Source organism: Pelobates fuscus, chromosome 13 (genome assembly GCF_036172605.1).
Source record: "Pelobates fuscus isolate aPelFus1 chromosome 13, aPelFus1.pri, whole genome shotgun sequence".
Taxonomy (NCBI): domain Eukaryota; kingdom Metazoa; phylum Chordata; class Amphibia; order Anura; family Pelobatidae; genus Pelobates; species Pelobates fuscus.
Genome location: NC_086329.1, coordinates 48,145,870 through 48,164,093, shown reverse-complemented (window position 1 = coordinate 48,164,093; position 18,224 = coordinate 48,145,870). Strand labels below are relative to the sequence as shown.

General features: G+C 36.9%; 1 long non-coding RNA gene across 1 annotated transcript in view; it reads left to right on the top strand.

The window, feature by feature from the left end:
• The window catches only part of LOC134582803 (uncharacterized), a 62,598-nt gene extending 45,651 nt beyond the window's left edge, over positions 1–16,947 (top strand). The window contains exons 3-4 of the long non-coding RNA XR_010086274.1: positions 11,837–11,917; positions 16,781–16,947. This is a non-coding gene — a long non-coding RNA (uncharacterized LOC134582803). The remainder of the gene's footprint in view (positions 1–11,836; positions 11,918–16,780) is intronic.
• Positions 16,948–18,224: the final 1,277 nt, after the last annotated feature.

Sequence of the window (18,224 nt, the reverse complement as noted above, 5' to 3'; positions counted from 1 at the left end):
AGGAGGGAAGATGTTTGCTGGCCTGCATTTGTTGGAGATACTAATAAATATAAGCTTGATTTATATCATTATTTAAAATTTGTATAATTTCACTCTGTTGTGTTCTTTTAAAACAAAAGTTGTTAACTGTACGAGTAGTTTTTTTTCTAAACATAAACCTCAGTATTCAGGTTTAATTACCATGTTGGCACTTTGAGGGAAAAAAAGTTGGCATGTATTGCGGTTTGGGCACTCGGGCTCAAAAAGGTTCGCCATCACTGGCCTATATGATCTGTAGTCCACAACATCTGAAGTTCTGAAGGTTGCCTACCCCAGCTCTAGGGTAACAGACGATGTGACAGAATAAAAAGGAGTGGTCTGAGTGTCGTTATAGGCTCATTTCTACAGGTCTATAAGACTTGCATCGTGTCAGGGTGGCGGACCACTGTCCGGGCGGCGGTGCAGGACCGGGACCCAGTATGCCTGATGTTCAGAGTAGGAGTCACAGCGTGGAGGTGGATTAGCAGGGTCTGGTGCAGGGTAACCACACGCCCCCTGGTGTTGAGCACCAGCGTTTGTGCAGCCACATACCAAGACCCTGAATCAGCTTAAGCGGATTCCAGGAACTAGGAGCATGGAAATTAGCAGACCTCCCAGGAGCTGAATAGGGAGGCTCTGCAGCAAGATTGTATCCAGTACTAGAAACAAGGCAAGACTAGAGATAGGCACCAAACATGAAAACAAGAGAACTAGTAGAACCCAGAACCAGAGAAGGATAGTAAGCTAAACCCAGAACATATACACAAGACATGAGGAAAACATGAACACAACATGGGCATGACTGGACAGGACTGTACATGGGCTGGGTATACAAACTAAAACAAGACAACATAGGCAAAACAAGAGGAGAAATAACTAAGTACTACATATGAAAATCATGGCGATTTAGCCACACTATATGATCATACATTGCATAAGCCTGCCAACAACACCAATGTACCCCATATCTAGCAGGTCCTACACTGCCTAATGTATGCTAAAACAACCACAGATTCAGAACACATATATAGCACTTACCTGCAAACATAATGAAAGATGGAAACAAACGGGTGTGGCAAATAAAACAAACATTTAAAGGAAACCTGGAGACTGGGAAATCCAGGGACGAACTATAGGAATGAACCCAGAAATCCCAGCATAAAGAAAACCAGACATAGAATAGAAAACCAAAAACCAAGAAAACTAAGCGAGAATTGTAACAAGAGTACTGGATACTAGAAGCCAAGGCCAGACATCTCCACAGAACAGAGCAGGACGTGACACATCGCTGGACTTGCATCGCTAGTGTCCCTTTAAAATCTTTAAAACATGGAGTGTATGCACTAAACAGTAAATTGAGGAAATTAACAAGGACATTTTAGTCAAAATTAAAAAATGTCTCAAACTCAAATAATATGTTCAGCTTGGCTAATTTCTGCAAAAATTAGCAATTCCTTTTCTCTTCTTCACAATACACAGTTTAGCGAAGAAACTTTGATGATTTGAAAATGCCATTTATTTTCTTAAATTCCTTTGAGGTTAAACACACAGACGATAGCTCATAAATTCCCTTCAAGTTATTTTTAGATATTATCTGTCTCCTAAACTGCTTTGCAACACACAGGTACTGCAATTCAGGGATTCAAACAGTATAAAACATTAATGAGAGATACGTTTTTTTTTTTATGGTCTTGAAACCAGCAGCGCTAGATAATTTATTTGTAAATTATTTAGACGGTCAATAAAGAAAAGAAAAGCCATTTTTGTCTATCAGGCTGCTACAGATGCAGTGCTGGCTGTTTTACAGAGACCATTGGGAAAAGTCGGCTCTCCCTATGCAAAATTTAAGTCACTTTCATCTCATCTGCATGTAGATAAGAATATAACTTTAAATGCGGCATCCAGTTTGGCTTTTGTGATACCTAGTGAGTCATTTATTCACATCAAAGAATAGGTGTCTATCAAACTTCTTGCAGTTATATTACATTTCATATTCAGAGGATTTAATGTGATACAACTGAAGGGAACAGGTACACCATTTTGATACAAAATGGGTTTTATATTAAACTTAGAATTAACCAGAGAAAATACAAATCTTGGCAAAAATAGTCAGTTTGGGAAAATGTTCTTTTTCAACTCATTCATGCTTTAGTGAATTAACCTAAAAAGGGTTATTTACTAAATTGAACATTATGGGAGATTAATACAGATAATTGTGAATTTCCCCATCCTAATATATTTCATGTTGTTTGTATTGTCACATTTCAGTACATGTTATTGCAATTAATAAAAATGGGCCTGCTCTTTTCTGACCAATAGGGTTCCATATGTAGATGGATAGAAGCAGTTGTTTTGCATTTAATGATTTTTATTTGCTTTTCTTTAATGCAGATACCCAAAGACTCCTTGCACCATAATCACTAGTACAACATCTATTAGAGATAAGTGATTCAAGGCAAAGATGTAGGATGCAAAGCTCTAGAATACCCTACGTCTTGATAACGGGTTAACTGAGGACCTTCACACATTTTGGAACAAACGGATAATGGGGCTCTGTGACATGACCATGTTCCATGAACTTTAACCTATTGAATCACATTTCTTTTTTATAAAACTCTATTATCTGTCCCATTTTTTAGACTCTGTGTTGTTCCTTACAAATTTCAAGCACATAAAAGCAGGGGAAAGAAAGACAGACAGATAGACAGACAGACATAACCTGTGTATCCAAATCAGCATTGTCCAATGTTCATAAATGTGAAAAAAGACAAAACATGGAATTTTATATATAGCAAGCCCTAATTTTTTTACATTAAAAATATCTAGACACTTCCTTAGATATTCTTGTAGATATTACTGTATCAACAATCACCGATCGCTCTTTAAAACGCGCTAAATTTATACAGTGGCAAAACATAAAGATGTTCTTGACTTGGCTTATTTTTGTCATTTATTTGAGCATTGATTCCAAAGTAAAAACATTTCTATGTTGAGAAGGGCATTTAGGTTGTCAAAACTGAAGAGCTACAAATAATGGTGACTTGGCAGAAACGGGCATCTCTCTGGAGAAAATCACGTAAATAACCATTTACATTCAATGTAACAGGGAATGAAGTTGACCTCTGTGAATCCGCATAGTCTGGATTAGAAGCCTTTTTGTAGAACAGGAAATAAATACACAATTTGATGCTCTCTTTAATTCACTTATTCTTCAGCAGCTAATGGGTGAGATGAAAATGGAATGCTCATTGAAGGAGCTACAATGAATCGGTCAGTTGGGGTCAAAGGTGTTGGGAAGGAAAGTGCCAAAGCTCTCACTGATGTTCTTAAGAAGTTCAGATAAGTTAAATCAGATTTAACATTTTCTAAGCTCATCTGAGACAATTCAGGAATGGGATAAAAATCAAGCACAGAGAATAGTTGCTGCCACAATACCATGTTGGATATGATGAAAGAGAAGAATACAATAATTTAGAAATGCACTTTAATATGCCTTTGCTCACGTTCTTCTTTGATGTATTAGTGAAAGATGAGTTACACATCGCTAAGAGACTCTGCGTTTTATTTAGAAAAATGTTTATGTGCCCAAAACTGTCACGTAAGTACACATGGAAAATTACATTAGACTGGATATTTTATAAAAAGCCATCTCCTTCAAAGCCTGAACTCTGACAGTATCAAAAAAATAAAAAGTACAGAGAGTGTTACATCTACATCGCTAGTAACACAATTAAATAGAGGACCCGGTTATATTCAGGAAATGGTTTGCTTGTACATATATATATTTTTTTGATACAATTTTTTTGATATTATAATGAGAAGAGGGTATCTGCAATTCTTAAAGGGACACTATAGTCATCAAAACAACTTCAGCTTTAGGAAGCTGTTTTAGTGCATAGATCATGACCCTGCAGTCTCATTGCTCAATTCATTGCTATTTAGGAGTTAAATCACCCTTTTTATGTCCATGCAGCCCTAGCCACACCGCAACTGGGTGTGACTGACACAGCCTGCATGAAATAATGGTTTTATTTTCAATCAGATGTTAATTTACTCCTGCTCTATAAATTGAGCTTAAATTACATACAAGAGGCTACCGTGGGGTCTTGTAGGCTATTAATAGAGCAGGAGATAATACTTTCTAAATTAAACAGACTGTACAAAACAGGAAATATAAACATTAGATGTCTCTTTCCGAAAAGTGCTTAGGAAGGATGTATAAGTCACATGCAGGGAGGTGTAACTAGGGCAGTATAAACAAGGTCATTTAACTCATAAATGGCAGACAATTAAGCAGTGAGACTGCAGTGGCATGATTATACATCAAATTGCTTCAATAAGCTAAAAAAAATTTAGTGCCTATAGTGTCCCTTCAATGATCTAGCAGGAAAGTCCTGCACTAATTAAATATTTCCCTTCCTCCTCGTGTTTTTTTTTGTAGTGATGACTGAGGGAACAGGTTGTATTATCATCCTACCCTGACACGTTTAGTGCTCTAATAAGCAGGACCAGCAACAACTTATTCTTAAAACTGAGATGTTATAAAATATTTAAAATGTAATACTATTTTATTTTAAATATTTATGAACTTCAACTTTACAAAATATAAGCAGTAATATAAATGCACCTCTGATGTCAGCAGCTGATGGGTATTTTTAAATAGCTTGTTAAAGGAACACTCCAAGCACCATAGCAACTACAGTCCATGAAAACTTTTATTGTGCCAAGAGAGCCCTCGGCCCCTTGTCCCTCATTGTAAGTAGTCAATACAGTTTAGCACAGGTTGATGTCTTAATTGGGGTTGGCCATGCACCGCTCCCTGCCTTCACTACTGCCCAGTGAGAATAGAAAATGCCCATCATTGAACTAAGTCTGGTGGTGCAGAAATTAGTTCATTGACTGAGAATCATCAGTTGATGCTTTCGGACAATCTGTAAGCCCTGCATTGCAGAACTTTATAGGAGAATTGTATAGGAGTCTGCACCGATTGTTGTGACTGAGCTCAAGCTTATCCCTCTTTTTTCCACATGTGCTCGTCAACTTGTCCACAGGGCTGAAAGCCACCGGGATACATGACATATACCCCAGTAGCCTTCAAGCTGTATTCACAAGGTGAAGTGTACTTGGCTTCCACAGCTACTATTTGACTCCACTTACCTCTCCAGTTTTTCAATGTAGTTTATTTTTCAGCCACAGCAGTTGTCGCCAACATTGGCCCACTGGGAAATTTCCCAGCATCAATTGGGCAATACCTGCCTGCTCAAAGAATGATGCCCATATGTCTTCCTCCACTGTGTCTCTCCACACCACATCTCTCTATGAGCCAGAAGGAAGTGAAATGCATACTCTTCCTTTTAGCACAGCAGCTGCTTGGAGGAACAGCTCAGTCTACTTGCCTGGTAAGTGGGACAGGAGCCTAAAACATTGGACTGCCCCAGAAAAAAACAAGACAGTTGGCAACTATGTGGATGAATCTGAAATGGATCTCAACAACATCAATTAGGATAACCTCGACAGCATAAGGGAGCTATCACAGAAATCTGTGCATTCTCATGAATCCACTGACACCAATGTCTTATCCTATCCAACAGATGGTTGCAAACACCTCCAAATCATGTTAACTCATCATAGTCTTGCCACCTTGTTTAGTTCAGATACTGTAGTCTCTATGGAAATATCCCAGTTGGCTAATCTAGCTATGGAGAGAATTGAAATTATGAGCCACCACCACACCCACAAAATGTTGGGCTAAGAAAGGCCTTGACAAATTTCTTCTTGCATCCTTACTATGCTAACAGGCATCCCATTATGCATCTTACTACTTTTTATTTTCAGTCACGTTTTATTGAGCTATATGCATGATGAATATATGAAAACATTTAAGAATTGACATAGAACAATTGCAATTAATATATAGACATATACAGTTAAGCAATACCTAATTGTATGCATGAAGAGCTATTAAATGGCCCAACAAGGCATAGTACAGTATAAACAGCAGAACCAGATATGGTAAAAAGATATACCCACTCCGATGAGTTAAAATTAAAAAGTAACAAAAATAATAACAAGTGGAACTTTGCTTAATAGGTAATAAGTATGTATACCACTGAAGGGCTCTAATGAACAAAATAGAGTAGTGCAAGACAATTAAACATGACATAAACAATAATATTTCTATTTAGTACTCTCAGCTTAGAAGAAAATCAAAACATAATGTGCATATATGTAAAGGGGGTGTCTGCCACAAGGATATGTTTTTCAGCCCACTCCAGCCTTTGGGATAATACAGCGTAGTAGCCCTGTGAAACTCTTCAAATGTATAGGAGCCAAATCTAAGCTGCCCCATCAGCCGAAGGCACGTTTGCAAGCTGGCAGTAGTGGCCTATTGATCTGGCTGCACTAAGTTCCCAAAATGGAGTTCCAAAGGTGTCCTGTTGGCGAAGGCTCGTGTCTTTCTGTGTCTGTTCTTGCAGGACCCTCCAGGGTGTTAGGCTATGTCAAGGAGGTCTACCTACAGAGACTTGCAGTGCAGGCAAGTGGTATCTACTTGACGTCTGCATAGTTCTGAATATGTTCAGTCCTATGAGAAGTTGACTTTGTGGAGGGTGAGCGCTGGTTCAACCTTTCCCAAAAGGAGTCACAAAGAGTTTCAAAAGCTTATGTAAATGAGTCAATCCATTAATATATTGCCTAATGTGCAGACTATATATGGGTTGATCCATTTTATATTGAGGCCTCCAATTCAATGCTTGGAGAATAAACATAATAAAAATACAGTATCTTCATCCATAAGAGCTTATATCCCCTCCAATGGAGACCAGGATAATCTCTTGTGGTCCATAGGAGGGGGGGAAGGGCCAACAGCAACACCAAGGCAATGAGGGAGAGAGAGAGATCAGCTACTTACCCAACATCCAGTAAGCAGATAGGCCACCATCGTTGCTATCGAATGAACCTTCAAGTAACTCAGTAGCTGAAATCCATTATACTGACCAGAGTCTCTCTTTAAACTCTTGGTGCCCCCCCTCCCCTCTTACTGAATTTAATTAGTGGGAAAGTGGTGCCAATGACCGAGAAGGCATTTGTCCCTGCTCCCCTTACAAACCCTGCCATGGCAGTTCCATTTTTCAAGCCTCCATCCATCCTCCATATTAATAGCAACTCTAAGATCTTCAAAATTGTGTAACAAATGTAAAAGTTATCCTGTCATGTTTTGTTTTTGCTTTTTTACATAAAAAGTCATCCCCTAATTAAGTCCATACAATGAAACAATTAAAGTTACTAATGTACAAATTTAGGGATTATCTTCCAAACGATAGCTTCTTTCTGTTTGCACTATAAAAATGTTAAAAGGCTGCCCGTGCTATGCAACATGATTGAAAGGTGAGGTCTTCCAATAGTCAAATAAGTGCTGGATTGGTTGAGCCTCAGAAAGAAGGTCCACATAAAACAATAAAAATTTACACAGATACATAAAAAACAAACATGCAGACAAACTTTACACAGTAATTTTATTAGGATCTGCTGATATATATGTTTTTTTTGTTTTTAAATTATTAATAGTTGTCTGTTTCCAAGTATGAGGTACAATTTTAAGTATTGATAGAATTAAATGTTTTGTTGAATCCTAATTTCTGCCCAAAAAATGATTCAATACCACATCAGACGGGCGAGAATTAGCAGTAGCTCCCTTAGTGACAATCTATCCGTTCTTAAGACTTATGAATTCACTTAATTTTATACGTCCTCTATTGAGTATTTGTGTGTTTATTACTTTTCAGTTAATTATTTTCTGGTCGTTTAATTAAAACAGTAGTTAACAGTTAATTTCCCCTTACATCCCGGGAATAAATTACGACAATAAAATGACTGTTAGGTGACAGAATGGGAAATTAATGACATATAAAAGTCTGTCCGTAAAATAATGCAAGGAGCATGGCGAATTTAATAAAAGCGTGGTACGGTTTTATCTTATGATCTAGAACTGAAATGGTGTTTCAGGAGCTGTGGTGAATGCTCTCTTGGCTTCTCTGATGCTAGTGCTTTGGGTTAATAATACCTAACAATACCATGGCAAAATATGATTAAATAGGATATGTTTTCGAAAAGCAATTTTGGAGCAACGTTGTAAATGCGGAGCAATCACCATAGATACAAATGGAATGTCCCTGCTGTTTGCTTCATTCTTAAAATGTTATCCAGTATGACATATGAATATGTACACTACATGATATAGAAGGTAATTGTTTAATAATTTTACCCTTCTGCTAAAAAACATATAGCTGCCCCATATTTATCCTTCTTTGCCCAATTGTGTTTGTTTTTTTGTTTGTTTTTTCACTGAATAGTTTTCATGTGTCTGGAAGGAAATAATTTCTGTCTAAATAATCATTCTACTCTACTAAACAGGCAAACAAACTCGCAGGTTTATTTACTTTTGCACAAAGTGAAATATTTGCCAAATTGAAATCAAGCAATTTGATGCTAGTAACAATGTAATATATTCCCAGGTTGTTAATAACTAAAACTTTGCTGTATCGATCCAGACCTTTTTCTCAAAACCTCTTGTGACTTCTTATCTAATTGTTCAATTTACTATGTATTTTTAATTTCCGTTATTTAATTGAAAGTCTGCATATTCTAGTCGGAGTGCTTGTATCCTCTTCTTTTCTTTCAATTTTGTCTTGTCTCGCATACCTCATCTTTTCTTATAATATAAAAAGTGTAAGTTTATAACAGATAGTTTTATTTAAAAAGCAAATAAGACTTTGAAATCAGGTTTATGTGTCACATATATTGTATTATCAGAACTGATAAATATATATAAAAACATAACAATTGGCAGCACTCAGAGGACTTCCAAAAAAGACAAACAAAATCGACTTTACGATCCTGTAGAGTCATTATCTATATATAATTCATAAACAAAAAACAGGAGATGGGTAAGTGGTGCTAGAAATCGAATAAGATATGTACAAATGGTATATCCCAGTGCGTCTAAACACAATCAAGTTTTTTGTAACTCAAAAACACTTAGATAAACGGATTGGAACAGAGAAAAAGGTGGTTTGCGCACACGGTGGATATAGTGGTTACTGTATTTATATCTGCAAAGTATAAAAAAACATTACATTACAGTTTAGAGCCAACTCACATGGCTCTATAGATTGTGAGTGCTCCAAGTTACTTTCTCTTTTATATTCTGTATATATATATATATTGCCCTATGATGTTTTTTTAAACTTTGCAGATATAAATGCAGTAGTAACCACTATATCCACCGTGTGCGCAAACCACCTTTCTCTCTGTACCAATCTATATATAATTTATATATATTTTTTATTCACAGCCTTTTTATTAAAGTTGTGGTTTTGTCACTTAATAGATAACTTTTTTCGAGAATGTATTCCTTGATCGCTCGATTGTTAGCTATTGAAGTTTTCTTTTGTTTTAGGATATTTTTTATTATGTTGTATTTCCAAATAAATTCTACCACTGTCTAAATGCATTTTTTATAAATATTCTATCGCAACTCACATGTGTCACCATCACTTTAAAATGGACTTGTCCCACATGTAGAAATGGCAAAGCCTTCTAATGGAATGGTACTATTTCAAATTTAACTTACATTTTAGTGGAGAACAGCCTACCAAAAACCTTCAGCAGTCCAGCAGGATTAACTTGTAGGCACCTGTAAATCACAAATGACTCACCACAATTCTACAATGCAATACTCCAAACATTTTTGAAACGTATCCATATATATATTCTATAACCTCACAACCTGTTTACATTTTAGTCTTTACTATATAAAGGAATCATATATATATATATATATATATATATATATATATATATATATATATGACACATTGATAGAAATATGTTATTTAAAGGAACACTCTAACATTATAAATAAATGCATTAGTTATGATTGTATATATATATATATAATACATTTATTTATAACAGTGGAGTGCTTGGCAGTCTCCTGACCCCTGCTAAAAAAAAAAAGCTCTGAAAAACGAGTTCATTTATAGCAACTCCGGTGTTTAAAGAGTTCCTCACCACAGCACTGCTCAGATATCTTGACCAATCTGATTCTTCTCAATGAGAGGCATTAGGATGCAGTGCGCATGCATTACAATCATCACAGTTTTAGAAAATCTTAAACTTTCTCTTTGTGATCCAGTGATAAATAACAAAGTAGAGCACCATGATTGACAGCTGGGAATGTGTAACCATGTCAGTTTATAAAAAATTTAGTTCACCTTGGAATTGGCACTTTTATCGATTGGCAAAGAGGGGATATTTTTTGAACTCCTACGCACTACAGCAAGTAGAATAAATAATAATTGAAAAAAAAAAAAAAGCACAGAGAATTAAAAAAGCACAATCTACCGCTAACTACATACTTCTAAAAAAATACTGGTGCAATATTTGTGATTCACGTAGCCATCAGTTGGGGAAAAAGATAGTGGTGGCCAATGCACGATTGGATCCTGCATGATAACGATGACCTCACGAGAGAAATGCTTTTATTATTATTAAGAACTCTGTGATTTTAATTTTAAAATAAATAAACTCTCTGCAGGTTCTGACTGGTTTTTAAGGAAACATTAAACATATATTTCCAATAACCCTCTCCCCCCCCCCCTTAAAAAAGTATTCATGCTGAAAATCTCAACTAACAACGATAAAAATGGAAAAATAAAATATCAGTTGGAACTGCCACTTGGCAATCTCTTAGACTCTTTGTCACAATATATTATGTAGTTGTGGAATAGATATAATTGATGGGAGAGTTAATGTTAATAAAATGCAATTAATCTGTATTGTACTCAGATCTTCACAAGGAATGCTGGGTAAAAAGACGTGCCTAGCTCAGCAAAGCTCTGAGAGTTGTTAAAATGCAGTGATTCATGTTTCAATAAATTATTTGGGAAACACAATACAAAATATTTTACATTTCTGTAAATCTGTTTTCGATTTATTTTTATGTCACAAGCTGAAACATTTGGCCGAAAGTTTCCTAATATAACTATGTATAAACTGACATAATGAAATGTTACCATGAATATTGTAATCATTTTTAAGAATCGCTGGCGGGATAGAGTAAAAAATAAATAAATAATAAAATTAAATTAAACATTCAAAGCAAAATGAAGTGTTTTCCTGAGAGTGGAGAAGCAGAGAACAAATCAGAATGTATCAAGGTGTTACATTAAATACTGAATTTTAATTTAAAGTCAGATGGCAAAATTTAGACAAAAATAGTGTTGTAGTGGTTATGGTGTCAGGAATGCCTTGGTGCCCTCTCTCCAACGTAAGTAGTCATATCATGATGATGGTTTAGTTTCTTACCTGGGCTAAGCTGTGCACTGTTGGGCTTAGCTCAGTCAGGGATGCAGGGAGTGTCTCTGATGATCCCCGCGTAAGAATTAAACCATTAGCTGTAGTTGATAAGAAAATAGAGATAAGAAACAGAAGAGTCAATTGCCGATCATATTCTGTTTTTGAAACATATTGCCCTTAAGCATTTACAGGATACAAATCAAGTTTCCGATAGGTAAATAGTTGTAGATGACATTTATGCAACCTCTGCCTCACTTAGTATGCAAGATCGGTCCTCATGAACCTATATTCCCAGTTAACAGCACAGTCGAAGCAACAAAACCACTACGTCTTAATGTAACGATTTTGGTGCATGTCCCTGCAGCCTGACAAGTGTAAACATTGGATTCAATGCTACTCTGTACTGACCATGCCGATTGACACCGATGCTCAGTAAGGCCCAATCATTCTCTATGTTTAGCACTGGATCCACATGGATTGCCTCATTGAGTGGCTGTTTGGAGTTGCTGTTTGGCGGAGACTATCTGACACTGAATTAAAGGTTAGCTTGCGTCTTTTTAGTTCTTGTTGTTTTAAAAATAAGGGAGGAAATGTATGTCAAGTAAATAACACTCTAATATTAAATGATATTATTATATTATATATTAAATGATTAAATATTATGTTAATTTTTATTGCTAGAGTGTTCCTTTAACTGAATTAGTTTCTCTTCATTTGGTTTGTAAGTTCCGTTTCCAGTTGTAGAAACATAGAAACATAGAATGTGACGGCAGATAAGAACCATTCGGCCCATCTAGTCTGCCCAGTTTTCTAAATACTTTCATTAGTCCCTGGCCTTATCTTATAGTTAGGATAGCCTTATGCCTATCCCACGCATGCTTAAACTCCTTTACTGTGTTAACCTCTACCACTTCAGCTGGAAGGCTATTCCATGCATCCACTACCCTCTCAGTAAAGTAATACTTCCTGATATTATTTTTAAACCTTTGTCCCTCTAATTTAAGACTATGTCCTCTTGTTGTGGTAGTTTTTCTTATTTTAAATATAGTCTCCTCCTTTACTGTGTTGATTCCCTTTATGTATTTAAATGTTTCTATCATATCCCCCCTGTCTCGTCTTTCCTCCATGCTATACATGTTAAGATCCTTTAACCTTTCCTGGTAAGTTTTATCCTGCAATCCATGAACCAGTTTAGTAGCCCTTCTTTGAACTCTCTCTAAGGTATCAATATCCTTCTGAAGATAGGGTCTCCAGTACTGTGTACAGTACTCCAAGTGAGGTCTCACCAGTGTTCTGTACAATGGCATGAGCACTTCCCTCTTTCTACTGCTAATACCTCTCCCTATACAACCAAGCATTCTGCTAGCATTTCCTGCTGCTCTATTACATTGTCTGCCTACCTTTAAGTCCTCAGAAATAATCACCCCTAAATCCCTTTCCTCAGATGTTGAGGTTAGGACTCTATCAAATATTCTGTACTCTGCCCTTGGGTTTTTACGTCCAAGATGCATTATCTTGCACTTATCCACATTAAATGTCAGTTGCCACAACTCTGACCATTTTTCTAGTCTACCTAAATCATTTTCCATTTGGCTTATCCCTCCTGGAACATCAACCCTGTTACATATCTTAGTATCATCCGCAAAAAGACACACCTTACCATCAAGACCTTCTGCAATATCACTAATAAAAATATTAAAGAGAATGGGTCCAAGTACAGATCCCTGAGGTATCCCACTGGTGACAAGCCCAAGCTTCGAATATACTCCATTGACTACAACCCTCTGTTGCCTGTCACTCAGCCACTGCCTTACCCATTCAACAATATTGGAATCCAAACTCAAAGATTGTAGTTTGTTGATAAGCCTTCTATGTGCAACAGTGTCAAAAGCCTTACTGAAATCGAGGTAAGCAATGTCTACTGCACCACCCTGATCTATAATTTTAGTTACCCAATCAAAAAAATCAATAAGATTAGTTTGGCATGATCTCCCTGAAGTAAACCCATGTTGTCTCTGATCTTGAAATCCATGTGTTTTTAGATGTTCAACAATCCTATCCTTTAACATGGTTTCCATCACTTTCCCCACTACTGAAGTTAGGCTTACTGGCCTATAGTTGCCCGACTCCTCCCTATTACCTTTCTTGTGAATGGGCACAACATTCGCTAACTTCCAATCTTCTGGGACTACTCCTGTTATCAATGATTGGTTAAATAAATCTGTTAATGGTTTTGCTAGTACACCACTAAGCTCTTTTAATAGCTTTGGGTGTATTCCATCAGGTCCCATTGACTTATTTGTCTTTACTTTTGACAGTTGAAATAGAACCTCTTCCTCTGTAAACTCACGTGTAATAAATGACTCATTTATCCTTTTTCTTAACTGAGGTCCCTTTCCTTCATTTTCATCTGTAAATACCGAACAAAAATATTCATTGAGGCAGTCAGCTAGACCTTTATCCTCATCTACATACCTTCCTTCTTTTGTTTTTAATCTAACTAATCCTTGTTTTACTTTTCTTTTCTCATTTATGTATCTAAAAAAGGTTTTGTCCCCCTTTTTTACTGACTGTGCTATTTTCTCTTCTGTGTGGGATTTGGAAGCTCTTATAACTTGCTTAGCCTCTTTCTGCCTAATCTTATAGGTCATTCTGTCTTCATCACTCTGGGTTTTTTTTATAATTACTAAATGCTAACTTTTTGTTTTTTACTATTTTGGCTACATCTGTGGAGTACCACAGTGGTTTCTTGAATTTTTTGCTTTTACTGACAAGCCTAATGCAATTTTCTGTTGCCTTCAGTAGTGCAACTTTTAAATAATCCCATTTCTTTTGGACTCCATTTAAATTGCTCCAGTCTGATAATGACTCCTTTACACATATTCTAATTTTGGAAAAGTCTGTTTTTCTAAAGTCTAAAACTTTTGTTTTTGTGTGGTGTGACTCAGTCACTGTTCTTATCTTAAACCACACTGACTGATGATCACTGGATCCTAAACTTTCACCTACAGTAATATCTGATACCAAATCTCCATTTGTTAACACTAAATCTAGTATGGCCTCTTTACGAGTTGGCTCCTCAACGACTTGTTTTAGAGACAATCCCAGTAGGGAGTTTAGAATATGTGTGCTCCTGGCACAAGTAGCTATTTTTGTTTTCCAATTTATATCAGGAAGATTAAAGTCACCCATGATGATAACTTCCCCCTTCATTGTCATTTTAGCAATTTCTTCAACTAGTAGATTATCTAACTCTTCAATTTGTCCTGGGGGCCTATAAATCACACCTACACGAGTTACTGTGTGATTACCAAATTCTAACGTAACCCAAACTGACTCTATGTTCGCCTCACTAACCTTTATTAGGCTTGTGTAGCACCACAACATATATAAATAAGCACATTAGAAATGACAATAATAACGAAGGACCTTGAAAAGCTACAGTTTTTTATTTTCTCGAAAACTAGCTTTTTTTTTTTTCTTGACAATGCAGATTATTCACTAAACACCCTAATCGCTAATTGCGTAGAATAAACAGCGGGTTTTTAAATTGCATTTACGTTATGCACATGCACACCTTTTGTTTTATGTAGCAAGTGAAAAGCAATATTTTTTTGCAAACACTGGTTGCCAATTTAGTTAATCCATTTTTTTCTCATCAGATATATTGTAGGTGTTTTTATGCCACTGTTTAAAAGATCGATAGCTTGTTTTGTATGGATGTGCATTGGTCCCCCTTGGGTATTATCAATAATAGCTTCAAATCCACATTTTACTACCAGCAACTTAAGAGAAAAAAAAATCTATTTTAGCACAGTAAAAAATAATCCATAAGGCCTTCATTCTAGATAAAAGTATTTCTTAGATCTATCTGTCTGTCTGTCTGTCTATCTTATTGATATAAAGCCTTATAGGAAAGATCTGTTAGTTGTGGTTAATATCTCCACCGAGAGATTGTTACCACGTTCTGAATCAAGTTTACCCACCGCAAACCTATTTCGGGATTTCAGGTCCCCGTGACTGCAGGTCAGCTGTCTGCACATGTGCTCCTACTTACCTAATTAAATTAAGAGTGAACCTGACTTCTCATAAAGTCTAGCCACTGAACGGCAGGTTGTAACAGGGAGGGATATGAAACACCTCTGCGTATTTTGGGGTTTAGTGCCATATTAAAAATATGATCCCAAAGGAGACAAATGAGAAGGAAATGGTTAACAGCTACGATATTGTTAATTAGAACATATGCATATTTTAAAGGAGTCTGCGGTGAGCAGGCAGATATTGCACGTTTTGTTTCTGAGATGTCTCTTTAGGCAGAATGCATCAAGCAGTGAGGAATGTCTGAAAATCAGACACTTTGATCAATCAGCTCCAGAAAACGTAATTAGATTTTGTTTTCAACATCGAAGAGAGCATAAGCCATTTTTTCTGATAAGTTATTTGTAAATATAGGTACTCTTAGAAATAAGAAAGATCATTAAAATTGAAAGGGTGGTTTTGCTAAAGTAAAAGTTACTCTTGTAAAGACGAGCATTCAACATTCTTTTCGATAGAAAGTAGGACAGCAGGATAGCACAGGGAAAATAAAAAACAAACAAAGAAAAAACAAAACAGTACTGTGGTATATCTGATATCTTATTCCCTCCAAAGGCAATGTGGTCCTGTTAGAGCAGGCTTCCCCAAACTCCGTCCTTCCAGATGTTGCTGAACTACAACTCCCATGATTCTCAGCCTATCTATTTAATTTATAGAATCATGGGAGTTGTAGTTCAGCAACATCTGGAGGGCCGGAGTTTGGGGAAGCCTGTATTAGAGCATATTATGTTGTAATGCTAAAATGCCTTCAATGGCAGCACTGTACAGCTTTCAGAGGATATGTTTAATGCAATGTGTATAAAGAGCCACTAGGGGCAGTACTCCTTTGTGTAGGGAAATAGCCACTAACCTACGGAATTATTAAATATAAACAAAGACAGTATTAGGACTACACTCAATGCATGGGCAAATGAATCATAAACTATCCAGAGTCTCCAAATACATTGTCTGTTTCATGCATATGACATAGTTATAACTTAGTTTAACTAAGCCATTGATAAAGCCACACTGTGGCGAAACGCATTTCTTTTAAAGGGATATTTTAAATAAAACATGTATAAGCCAATCAAACGTTAATACACTATCAGGGGTAGTGGTACCTTTGCCTCTCCCTCCCCACTATTCCATTTTATTTTTCAATGCTTAATTACCTACTCAAAATATGCTATATGCATTTAAAAGACTATTTATTTTGAAAATCTGAATAGTTTGTCATGTGTAGTTACTTTTACAGGGTGGGCCAACATTCAGAGTAGGATTTCACAGGTAAATAACTTATTTGTTAGTAATTGATTTTTTTTCGTTGCAGGTACATATCATAACGGAGTCTTGGGAGATTCATCATGGGTAATTTCACAAAGGAATCACGAGAATGAAAATATGTGGTAGAGTCCAGCATTCCACCGTCTTTAAACTTCATCAGCCACCACTGCTTCCATGCTTCTCAGTTTTGGGAACTGTTGGACTGACAATGTTCACACCAGCATGGTGACATTGTTTCTTTATAATACGAAGAACTGTAGATTCTAGAATATTAAAAGTTACAGTTCCTTAACTCAGATTAAGCACCCTCCAGAACCATGTGGTTTCTTTTTGTATGTGGTGGATGAGTGTTGTATGTGTTTGGGGGATAATTTTAGTCTTCTATCCCTTCCTCAACTTTTATTTTATATTTCCTTGCATCCCAATACAAATAAATAGTGATGTCGCGAACATAAAATTTTCCGTCCGCTAACGGCGAACGCGAATTTCCGCAAATGTTCGCGAACGGGCGAACCGGGCTTCAATAGGCAGGCGAAATAGACTTCAATAGGCAGGCGAAATTTAAAACCCACAGGGACTCTTTCTGGCCACAATAGTGATGGAAAAGTTGTTTCAAGGGGACTAACACCTGGACTGTGGCATGCCGGAGGGGGATCCATGGCCAAACTCCCATGGAAAATTACATAGTTGATGCAGAGTCTGGTTTTAATCCATAAAGGGCATAAATCACCTAACATTCCTAAATTGTTTGGAATAACGTGTTTTAAAACATCAGGTATGATGTTTTATCGATCAGGTAGTGTAAGGGTTACGCCCGCTTCACAGAGACAGGCCAAACACCCCGTTTAACGAGCCGCAAACAAAAGCAAACAGTCCATTTGCACAACTGCAAACTCCCCATTTGCACAAGGTTGGATACCAAGCTAGCCATGTCCCGTTCCTTGTCCTCACTGATGTCATTGAAGGTCTCTTCCTCCACCCAGCCACGTACAACACCAAGGGTCCCCGAAAGGTGACAACAAGCCCACTGGGACGCATGCTGTGTTTGGTCTTAAACCTCCTCAAAGCCACCTTCCTCCTCTGACTCCTCTACTTCAGACTCCTCTCTCTGCGTTGCCTCTCTCTGCGTTATTATAAGGTGTGTTAAGTAGTACTATTCCTATCAGTTTAATCCCTGTTACGTCCCCTATCAGGGGACGTGTATATGGCATCGATTTTAGGAAGCGGGAGATGGAAAAAGATGCTTGGTCGGTCCTCCTACTTCAAATTTGGGGCACTGCGCATGCAATCTAATGTGCCACCAGATAGGAGTGGTGTGTTAAGTAGTACTATTCTTATCAGTTTAATCCCTGTTATGTCCCCCTCATCAGGCCTTTTTTAGTCGAATGTATCGCCCACTGTCAGTCCCTTTGGGATCCATCCCTCATTCATCTTCATAAAGGTGAGGTAATCTAGACTTTTTTGACCTAGGCGACTTGTCTTCTCAGTGA